The sequence below is a fragment of the Leptidea sinapis genome, chromosome 34 (assembly GCF_905404315.1).
Source record: "Leptidea sinapis chromosome 34, ilLepSina1.1, whole genome shotgun sequence".
In the NCBI taxonomy this organism is placed as follows: Eukaryota; Metazoa; Arthropoda; class Insecta; order Lepidoptera; family Pieridae; genus Leptidea; species Leptidea sinapis.
In genome coordinates this window covers 3059460-3072192 of record NC_066298.1, presented here as the reverse complement: position 1 = coordinate 3072192, position 12733 = coordinate 3059460, and the positions used below count along the sequence as shown (strand labels likewise).

General features: G+C 34.7%; 1 protein-coding gene across 4 annotated transcripts in view; it reads left to right on the top strand.

Annotated features, from left to right (window-relative positions):
- The window catches only part of LOC126974905 (E3 ubiquitin-protein ligase HECW2), a 168440-nt gene that overhangs the window by 132818 nt on the left and 22889 nt on the right, over positions 1-12733 (top strand). The gene's annotated exons all lie outside the window — the stretch shown is intronic.

The window sequence follows — 12733 nt, the reverse complement described above, 5'->3', positions numbered from 1 at the left end:
TCTACTTAATATACAATTTTAGGTGGCCTGCGCAGAACCAGACAAGAACTATGGATAATTATCTTCTCTATAAACTGCTATACTATAGTAAGCCTTCTTTGTTAGATGGCATTAAATCATCTGGTAAATTTTATTTTAAATGACATTTATAACTATTTAATATATCAATAACATCAATATAAATAACTTAGTACGTATTTAATTTTGTAACGTATTAGATATCTTAAGAAAATTTCAATTCTTCTGTCGGCACATTCGACAAGCACGGTTATTTTTCTAATCGAACCTGATTTTTATTTAAACATATATATTTTTGATGATCCATTAACAAGACTGTTCATTAATATTATTTACGGCTAGAAAACAAATCAATATTCAGTCATTGTTAAAAGCTTGATGCCATAAAACCTCATTTAAGCACAGTCTACCTGAACGAATTTTGATAATAAACTTGATTGAAGGCTGCTCCTACCACCCTAATGCGTTATAATCATATGTTTCGTTCCCGGATTAATTATATGCCCAAGATAAACTTTGTCTTAATAATCCATTATTATATGAAGTATTTTATTTTTGAGCTATTTTAAAATATTGTAAGTTAGTCACGTAACAGCCGTTCTTAGTATTATAAGAATTTTTTATGGAAGAGAGGATGAGCATAAAGTCACTTGGTGATATCTGATCACCTCTGACTGTACCTCTTGTAGCCCAAGAAGAATCACAAGAGCTTTGTCGACCGAATATATATATATATTCATATATAATTAGCTGTCAGATTTCTTTAACACAAGTGCTAACCACTTCATACGTTGTTTTGCCATATAAATGAATTACACCGCGACCGCTCATGTATTAATTATCGTATGTAATGATATTTCATTCACTGATTTATTTTTAATTCGAATATATAGTTATTTCTAATTAAAAAAAATATAGGTTCCGGATGAGTAATCACCATACATTATATAGTAAAACCTTCTCCGCAACGGTAACAGTGGGAGGCTCGTTTCCACGGTTGCCGGCTAGATTATGGGTACCACAACGGCGCCTAATTCTGCCGTGAAGCACTAATGTGTAAGCATTATTGTGTTCGTTTTGAAGGGTGCCGTAGCTAGTGAAATTACTCGGCAAATGGGACTTAGCATCGTATGACTCAAGGTGACGAGCGCAATTGTAGTGCCCGTCAGATTTTTGTGTTTTTCAAGAAACCTGAGCGGCACTGCATTGTCATAGGCAAGGCGTTTCAATTACCATCAGCTGAACGTCCTGCTCGTCTCGTCCCTTATTTTTATTAAAAAATGCCCGCTGCATCTTATGAATGATTCTAATGGTTTCAGTAGTTTTCGCAGTAGAAACGGCTTTCCATTAGTAGTATAGATTATAAAAACATTCTACATTATTCGTATCATAGCATGGTGTAAGCAAATTTAGGGCTTAGCGTCATAAAGTTGTGATGGGGTAAATTATGCACTCTTAATATTATAATTTTTAAGACTTCGATTATTATAAGAAAGTCAAAAACTCCATATATCCATGACCTGTAACATTATCCCAATAGTTTTCCCTGTTAAGCTCAAAATCAATTCTCAACACGATTGCAAATGAGTCAAATGAATAGCCCGTCTTGATTTTTGTAAAAATCCGGTAGTTATTCATTGTTAAAATAGGTTGTTTATGTAACAAACAATACTAGTGTTACACAAAAATAATAAATGCACATTCAGTAACAAATCAATTAACATGAAGCCGTTCAAACACGTTACACCAAACAATGTCAGAGCCAAGGTTCCCAAATGTTAACACTATTATCTGAATGCAATCAGAACATTTGCTGCTTACCAAAGTTTGCTTCGCCACAATTTGTATGTATATATTACACACAATTTTATCACTTTTGTGTATGCCAATATGGCATTTAATTGTCTCAATGTTATTAGACCGTATTGTTTGTTATGGTGAGGTTGCCGTGGTTACATTCATACGTGATTTTATAACCACGTATCTATTAGATTAGATACGTAATTAGGTGTTATTAGATAGTGGGTTAAATAGGAGTTATGTATTGTTACGATCAAGTTTAGATTAACAAAATAAAGAGCTTGTAAATAAGGTTTTAGATAGAAAACATCTTCCCAAAAATTACCCATCTAATAACATTTAACGGAAATGATAGTACATAGCAGTCAGATCTCTAACGGCCGTTTTCAATAACCTATCCTTAGTTTAACTTACTAGACGTGACAGATAGCATTGGACTATAACTATACTGGACATAACTATGGATAGATAACATCTTGTCATTAAACGGTGACAACAATGTATCCGTAAGTTAAACTAGATAGATGGGTAGATAGGTCATTGAAAACAGCCGTAAAACGACTTGAATGAAGAAAAGTTTGTATCTTTAAAGCCGAAAGTGCATTTTTGTTACTAACCATCACCAACCTCTGAAACTTATAGCCATTTTGAAGTTATTCTTCTTTAGGCGCGTTATGAAAATATAATGAGAATGAAATTTTAAGATGCGCGCGCATCACTGTAACACAAAAGTAACAGGGTGAAGTTGGTTCCTAAAATTTTCTGACGTTTGCGACATTCGTTATTTTTTTTTCTTCGTCCATTATTAGGATATGCAAATCGTTCAAGCCCGTACAGCCGTATTCGTTATGTAATAATTAATTGTCAAAGCCATAGTTGCAAGATTTTTACAATATTGTTCTTTCTACGAACGTAGAATAGCACGAGGGATAAATAATTTTAAGGATTTTTGCTTTGTTAGGCCAAAGAAGTATAACTTCTTGCGTGCATACATAAGTACACACACACACTTTTTTTTTCTTAAAGATTGTATGCCTAGTTTCGTCTTCAAATCATGTTACTGCATAGATTATCCCGAGCAAAACAAACAAATATGACCGTCAAAATATTAAAATCAGTGTCAGTTTTCAGCGGGGCTAGTTTCAAGGCGCAGGCTGAGTAAAACGTAATACAACCTTTTGTTTTCTCGTTAGCGACGGCCCGAAACCCGAGGAAGTAATTTAGGAGAATATTAGGCACGTAGTTTTATTTTGACTGAGGTCGGAGCAATGCCGTTACATAATACGATATAGAAAACAATATTAATGTAATGTTCGGTGTTCTAGAAACTTCCTATTGTAACAGTACCGATGAGTTGATTTTAACATTGCATTTCAAAACCTTGAAATTAATTAGATTAACTAATGATAGTTGTTTGTTCAAAATTATTTGTTTTATGTTAAGTTTCTGATTCGGCATTGTATTTTGATTGCGATCATAGAATTTGATTTTTTTTAGATTTTCTTTAATATAGTTCTTATAGAACATGGAGAATTTCTATAGTTTTTTTTTTATGAAATTAAGGGACGAGACGAGCAGCTGATGGTAATTATAATACGCCTTGCCCATTACAATGCAGTGCCGCTCAGGATTCTTGAAACACCCAAAAATTCTGACGGGCTCAAGTTGTCAAGTATCATTTGCCCAGTAATTTTACTAGCTATGGCGACCTTCAGACCGAAACACAGTAATGTTTACACATTACTGCTTCACGGCAGAAATAGGTACGGATGTGGTACCCATAATCTAGCCGCCATCTTGTGCAAATGAGTCTCCCACTTGAGTATAAAGTGGGTTGGCTTTCTTCCGTTGAAATTTGGATAAAGAACTACAAATCACAGAATTGCTATTTTAACTTTTAGAGAATGAAGCATATTTAACGGATTTCAGACGATTCCAATGAATATAGAGCGTTAAGTCTACAAACCAAAAAGACCAGTTTTGTCTGTAGTATATATTTCAATGTGATGTATTATAATTAATAATAGAGACAATAAGACTGTTGATCTTGAAACGGAGAGCCTTAGAAAATAATAGACACAGCTCTATAATAAACATAAAAACAATCTAATGTAAAAAATCACGATAGCACAGTTGATAGGCTTAGTGGAGTGTAGAGTATTATTAGCTGAGATCATTATCTTGCCGTAGTTCAGTGATTATCATAAATCAGGAGGATTCTGAGATAATGGCGTACTGCTGGACCGAGCTCGACGAACTTTCGACGTTGTATCGTCAAAGTAACGCTTTACAATGTCATATACAGTCAGCCGAATAAATACAGTTTCTAAGTACAGTCAGCACATAATGATTTTTGTTTTTGAATATTATGTGACTTAATATATATAAATTTTAATTGTTTTCGTTGTGCGTCAAATTATTTTCGCTATAATCCTTTTTATAACTCTCCTTCTGTCCAATATCTGAGTGAGCCTAGTGCTAGCGTGGACGGGTTAGGTTTGACTTTCTTTGACTCATGGCTCCATATTTCTCAGATGGACCAGAGGTCGAGAACATTATTGTATGTTAAGCAGTTTAGGTAAATCCCAATTATAAGGGTTTATGAAAATATTTCTTACAATTGTCAAATGTATTAAAATATACACCTATATAATTATTAATATAGAATTCACTATTATATATTTAAGCCAACCGTCATTCTCTCAGGCTCAGTTGATAAGAGCGCTCGGACGGAATCCGCAGGGCGTGGGTTCGAGTCCCGCATCTTTCAAAAAATTTGGTTACAAATATAATTTGCATAATAAGTTTGGACAGAAGAACTAAGAAGAAAGAACAGATTGGGTCATGTGTACCAGCTGGTCATTGTCGTTATCTGCCAGTGCGTGTTTGATTTTCCAAAAATAACTATGGCTCAAATTCTCCCATTTAACTTGTTTCAAAATTAGATAGTTATAATTATTTAGATATAAATTTAAATACATTTGGTAATTATTAGAAATATTTTTTAAACCCTTATAATTGGGATTGACCTAAACCGCTAAACATACAATAATAAGTACCCACATACAACGTTGTGCATACTTATAGGTATTAAATATAAGTAATTTAAAATTATAAGTAGTCATGGCATTAATTAGATATTTATTGGTAAGAATTTTGAACAAATAAATAAAAATCAACAGGGCGTTCAATCAGCGATCACAAATATTAAGACTATAAAGCGTTTGTCCTAGTACCATCAGTTAAATTAACGTCACTACCAAGACATGCATAATAAAAAAATTAAATGGATTTCCCTCCAAAATAATTAGCCATTTCCCTATCTTGCTTGGCTGGTCTCCCCTTTACCCGTCAAATATACTGTATCAGAGACGTGTAGCCGTTGCTTTAAGCACAGGTGCTTCTTTTTATCATTTCCTGTGCCTTTTCAAGCGAATGTAAATGATGTTATTGTAGAATTATAAATTGGCAACATTTGGTGAATACGTTTGTGGTATTGCATAATTACAGCATGTGCAAAATATAAAAGGGTTATTTAATACGAGGGTCAAACTGGTACTAATAAAAAAGCGATAATATCTAATTACCTACGTTAATATGTAACTGACTAAATGAGATCTTGGCTTACCAAAACTCGTATAGTTCTCCAGATATTATTTAATAGGTCAAAATGAGCTTGAGTATTGAAGGCCACTTAATAGAAGATGTTTCGCTTACAACTACATGCACTACTTCTATGGACAGTTAGTCGTTTGTATTCACTTCACCATGTCATTCATACATTTTATCCCTGCACCGTTAAATTAACTATTTGCAAATTACACGCGTCATGCGGTTTCCTTTCATCCTCTCCTGTGTGGCTTCACACTTATTTCCGGATGATCAAGGGCATTAAAAATCAATGGTACTTTTGTAATGGTCTTTTGTACTAAAATGACTGTTTAACTGTGCGTCCCATCTCGAATGTACCGTGTTGATCCCCGCTAATTACCAATGTGTTTTTCGATTTTTGAATTCGATTTAACGGTCAATAAAAACAGCCTCAGGAAACCTTCACACAACTGCATGCAAATTCAAAGGATGTATGTGAAGTTGAGCACCACTCGGTCAGCCAGCATGGTTGACTAATCACCCTAATTTAGGGCAGGCTCCCGCAAAAGAGACGCACAACCATGGAACTGCGCACAATTGGCGTCGAATTGCGGAAAATAGCCCGCAATTATTTAGAACATAGATTTAGAATGTAATTTAAGTCTATATACAGACAAACACAGCGTGTGTGAGAGAAGAACATCTCTAATGAAGATACAGCAAGATAGATAGAGAAAGTGAATCCACTGTGATTGTAACGATTTTGATTGACAAGTCGTAAATAGTCAGCCAAGCTTGGCATTAGCTCCTTAGTATTTCAAATATTAAACCACTAGCTAATGCATACATTGACAAATCAAAATTTAAGGCAGCGATTAAAATTTTCGAAAATAAATTTAAATACCCAATATTTTATATGTTATTACGAGTGCATGGTAATTTACCCAACTGTGCAGCAGTCATGAGTCCCATAATTCAAGTGTAGGATTATATTAAATTTTAATTTAATTAGACCTGGAATACATGGTACAGAGATACTTCACCTATATTACGAGTACGACACCTAATACTGTTATAATAAAATCAAGATGTCAGACCCTTGATGAAAGTTTATCTTGAGCGGTCATAGCACGCAGCGCTACAGTCGAAAACACCTGTTATTTGCCACTTTATTCGACAATGCACGCTATGTGGTCGTAACAGGGCTGAAATTAGGACGTAGTCGTGCGGCGTGCGTGCCCCGGGCTTAGAAGCGCGTGCGCAGCCTTTAGGGGAATGCCTCAAATAGTCATTAAGTTTTGGAAATTGTTGGCATCGCTATGATGTATGGCCGGGATGTGGATGCTTGTGTAATGACCAACCAGTTATTATGAATAATATTTTGGTTGTTATTTGAAGGAATGCTACGGAGTGTTATTACATTCGATTCTCTTTAATCTATGTTTATGCAGAAAAGCGGCTCAAATATAGGCAAAAGAAATATTCTTTTCGCAAAATTCTGTTCGCTTTCAGTAATTGTGGAATTGATCATCTCGTGTGTTTAGGCTAGTGTAAAAGAAAATGTGCTTAGTCACTTTTTCATAAAATTTTAAATAGTTAATGTCAATGAGTATTTTGCCACTTCTTCCCTGAACCTTTTCCAAAGTATTGGTAAATGTTAAAATAACAGCTTTTCATTAAATGCGTGCAAAGGTTTTTACTTTATACGGCACTTCAAATGGAATCTACCCTGTTTTCACTGGTAGATATCATGTAAGGATTATAATTTTAAATAAAATTACACAAATTAATTTTAAAAACAAAATTTTATGTAGGATGTGGGTCTCGCGCCACCTCTCGCGTTCCGTGCGAGTGCTCTTCCAACTGAGCAGAAGTGAGGGTTATCACTTTAAAAACATGACAAATTGTTTAAAGTTATTTAAGTTATTCAGAGCTAAAGTCGTAGTGGGCAATAGACAAGTCAATAGATGCCTGAACTTTATACCTACATATGCCATGTAGGCGTATATTCATTCTTATATATATAAAAATGAATCGCTGTTCGTTAGTCTCGCTAAAACTCAAGAACGGCTGGACCGATTTGGCTAATTTTGGTCTTGAATTAGTTGTGGAAGTCCAGAGAAGGTTTAAAAGGTGAATAAATATGAAAATGCTCGGAATTAAATAAAAACAACAATTTTCCTTTATTCCTTTGATGTGTGTATGATAATTTTATATCTTTCCTTCTCTTAGGAGGTAAAAAAGAAACTTAATTATAGTTGGTAGATTACTTACAGTTGTTAACTATCTATCAGATTATTATTTTTATATAAATTGATAAAATATGGCGATATCTTCATTTCATAAAATTTTAAGAAATAAATATGAAATGAAATGAAAGATATAGACTTTTATAAGTATTTTTTTTTATGGAATAGGAGGACAAACGAGCGTACCGTACCATAACCTGTTGTTAAGTGATCACCGCCGCCCACAATCTCTTGCAACACCAGAGGAATCGCCACAGGAGCGTTGCCGGCCTTTAAGGAAGGTGTACGCGCTTTTTTTTGAAGGTACCCATGTCGTATCGTCCCGGAAACACCGCACAAGGAAGCTCATTCCACAGCTTTGTAGTACGTGGAAGAAAGCTCCTTGAAAACCGCACTGTGGAGGACCGCCACACATCCAGATGGTGAGGATGATATCCTAACTTGTGGCGTGTCGTGCGAAGGTGTAATACTACGTGTTTAGTCATGTGTTTACGTGGCCGAAGACGCGGGTATCAGCTAGTATGGTATATATACTTGGCGTGTGTCCGGATGTCACCGAGCTATTGGTATTCACAGAACAGTACTACGATAATACGACTCTTTAAATATGTACGTGTTTATAATTCGCGATACTATATTCGTCAAGGCTGCCCTATAAAAGGGTCAATGGATTTCTACGAGTCATTGTTGAGTGCGTTTGCCGAATTTGTTATGTCTACCTCTGTTTCTTGGTTACGTAACTATGTGAATAAGGAGAGTGTCGATTGTTACAGTAATTAAGTTTGGGTATACGTAAATTGTTTTATATGTACTTGTTAAATTATTTATACCAGACCTACCTAGTGATGTGGAAATAGTTATGTCCTTTAGCGGAGTTTAAAGGTATTGACCATTTGACGTTTGGGTATTTTTGTTGCATCACTTTACTTTATAATAATAATAAAATATAATAATAATATTGACACACTCTTACACAAATTATCTTGGCCCCAAACTAGGCATAGCATGTACTATGGGTACAAGACAACGATATATTTAAATCAATATACTTACTTAAACATACATAAATACATATAAACATCCATGACTCGGAAACAAACATCCATATTCATCATATAAATGTTTGCACCTACCGGGATTCGAACCCGGGACCTCTAGCTTAGTAGTCAGGGTCACTAACCATTCGGCTTTATGGGTCGTCAATATATGCATATAAATGCTGATTTAAAAGGGTGGCAATGAGTTTCTTGCCAATTCCTCTTATTAGCTCTCAACCCTTTACGAAGTAGATGGAAATGCAATAATGAAAAATATTTTTTTGGCATTCATGAGTGTCATTTCATAGACCTATATAGAGAAAGTGATTTTGATTAGATTTGATTTATTATATGAGTGACACGATGAAGTTGAATGGTCGTGAGTTGAAATCCCAAATGCTAGATTCAAAAATTTATAGAGACTTATTATTTATTTATATATACATAGTTCCTTGAGGTATTGGTACCTCCTATTTACTATTACTATTAAATATTAATATATCAAATAAAATTTTAATTTGATTTGTGATAGACGAGACGCATTTATTAACTAGGCATAATTTATCAGTTTAACATTGTCTCAGGCCTTTTTTTTTATAAATTAAGGGACGTCCAGTTGATGTTAGTTGATACGCCCTGCCCATTACAATGCAGTGCCACTCAGGATTCTTGAGAAACCCGAAAAAATCTGAGCGGCACTACATTTGCGCTCGTCACCTCGAGACGTAAGATACTAAGTCTCATTTGCCTAGTAATTTCACGGCGCCCTTCAGACCGAAACACAATAATGTTTACACATTACTGCTTCACGGCAGAAATAGGTGCCGTTGTGGTACCCATAATCTAGCCGGCATCCTGTGCAAAAGAGCTTCCCAATAGTAACTTGGACATTAAGTCTCACCTATTGAAACATTGGATATAAGATGCCATTTAATATTTACTGCAGACTGCGTAGTAATTAATATTATTGGTCTACTTTGAATATAGGGTTTGTTTGCTGGTTTCGTAAGACGTAGCATTGTGAATTGTAGAGGCACTTGGTAAACGATCGAGCCTTACTTCCTGCGTGTCAACATCGGAATTGTTTATTTACTGGCAATAATTCAGAGGCTTGATACAGTGTGTTGACAGTTGATAGCTTGCAACATTTGTCCGCTAAGCGTCACTTTACCAAGAACAATCTTAGATTACTCACTATTTGTTTATTTACTTAGCTTACACATCGTACCTGCAATAATATACAATCAATTCATCTGTCTTTTTTTATGACAGTAAGGGACGGTAGTTGCAATACATTACCGCTCAGTATTCTTGAGAAACCCAAAATTCTGAGCGTCACTACAATTGCGCTCGTCACCTTGACACATAATTAAGATCTTAAGTCTCATTTGCCCAGTAATTTCACTAGAAGGCGCCCGTCAGACCGAAAAACAGTCATTCTTACACATAAAAGCGCCTCCTGGCACAGGTGTTCCTCACTTAATAGAAGGTTACATCCACTGTCATGTTTGTACCATTTTTGTTACTGAAATAAATTTATTTAACTTTTTTCATTTACATAACTGCTTCACGGCAGAAATAGGCGCCGTTGTGGTACCCATAAACCAGCCGGCATCCTGTGCAAAGAAGTCTCCCATATATGAGCAACAATTGAAGCCAATTTTTAAGGGTACTAAAAAAGAATACGATTTATACTCCCTGTTTTAGTTGTATTAAAATATTGTGTTTCCTTCGATAGTATTTAGTATTTTTATTAAAAATATATTTTGTTATATATATAACATAAATATGTTTCACCGGAATCATTTCCTATATGAGCAACTCGATATTCATTTATTCAATTTAAACTTTTATAATTCTCTAATGCTAATAAATATTCGTTCATATAATGTGTAAGAACTTACGAATTATTTTTCAGTTTAATTTTTTAATTTTATAAATCTGATTTGAAGGTTTGAATGTTATTTAATTCATAATATATTAACTCTAATATTAGACAACTAAAACACCAAGTAACTACCAAAAATTTGACTCCATTAAAAATCCGTAGCATTAGCTTTACGTTGAGACTCCGAATTATTTCACAAAACTTTCGCTAAATTTAAATTTTTCGGAATGCGTGGGAATGAGCTTCACTTAGCTCATCTAGGTGACTCCGAACCATAGACTTACAATATAATAGCGTATAGAGTACCTCACGACCCTAAAAATCCGAGATTAATTGTTAGCTAGTATAAGTATTACTAGCGTTAGCAAGTGGTATTATATAGAAGATACTTAGGAGCTAATGACAAAAGTAGCTGACTGTTTACGACTTGTCTGTCAAAATCGGTAACAGTTACAGTTGATTCGCTTTCCTTTTCTATCTTGCTGTATCTCAGTTAAAGATGTTGTTTTCTCGCGCACTCTTTGTTATTGCTTGTGTATTGTCCGTAAGTATATGATCCGGACTATAGCGATATGCATTGGACTAGTTTTACTTCGATATCCTTATATTTTAGTGTTTTTTTTTATGAAAATAAGGGACGAGGACCTTGAGACATAAGATGTTACGTGTCATTTGCCTAGTAATTTCACTAGCTACGGCGCCCTTCAGACCGAAACACATTAATGCTTACGCATTACTGGCGTCCTGTGCAAAAGAGCCGCCCACTGGTAATCTATAATTAAGGAGCCCTGAATACACCTTAAAATAAAATAATTTGATAAGACTTGAATGCAATCATCTGCCAAACAATTTTTAAACAATCGTGGTAGTCGGTGTCTTACAGTTTGGGTAATTCTACATTTAGCTTCGATCCAGAGTTCCTCACGTCACGCGTGTGGCCCGCCGGAAGCGTGCCATCTCTCAACGCTCTGATTGTCCACTCGCACAGCTCCTGCGCATCTTGGTTAAGGTTGCCGCACAACTAAAACGTTAACGGCTTAATTATTGTATTATTTACTTTTACTCTTGCGAAATTATATTCCTGTTACAGCCGAATGAATGGTGCGACTCCGTGTACATTTTCCTAACGGTTTCATTTCACTTTTGTTATTAAAATATTCACAGATCATTAAAATTATATTGTTAAATGTTATTATGTAAGTTTAAATCTCCTTTATTGCTTAATATATTATCATGGCGGACGTGGGAATAACCATCTGTTTGTAGGTGATCCCAACTTAAGTATGAAGCGAAATGTAACTTTATTTTCACTTTGAGCAGGGGTGAAATTGACTTTACTATCATCTATTATTATCTGTAAAAACATTTATATTTCCCGGTGCTTATGAACGGATTTTGTTCATGAGAACTAGTGACGGAACGATCTGATGACCTTATGCTGAACGGTATCACCTGCCCATAACAGTGTCAATATAATCTGAGTAGTAACGCATAACAAAATAGCTAAAATTGTAGAATAATGCGATCAACCCTGAGCGAGAATCACTGAGTACATCTCTACGAGGAAGATTTTCAAACGGTCTGTTCTTTCAAAGGTTTTTTTTCTGTATACAGACTGACTCTAGCCACAAAACTAATCCGTCGTGCTGACTTAGTTTGATTTATTTTTTAAATATTGGTGCATAAAATTTATCTCGCAATAAAATCCCCTCGGTCTCGATCTGTGCTCGTTAAATTTGACCTAATTAGTTGTTTTTTATAATTCGTTCCCGATCATCTGTTTCTAGTTTATCCCTGCTTCCTTACTTGAGACAAAACAGTGTTTATAATAATTAATTAACTCACAAAATGAAAATAATCTCAGCGACATTAATTCTTGCCCAAATTGTTATTTGGTGATAATGATTAATTTAAGTGTTTCGAGCTAATATTTTTCAAGAATGTCAATAAGTTATTTGTTTTTGTTCAAGAGGGTAATTCATTAAGCTCAAGTATTGTGTGACTTTTATTTTATATTCGATAGAAACGTGATATCACTAGAGTTAAGATAAATTTAAATTTTGTGTATTTCGTAAAGCTTTGGTGCACCATTTTGTTAAGTCTGAGAACTTCTTTTTGTATAAAATGATGTTAAAGATTGTATTGCAATT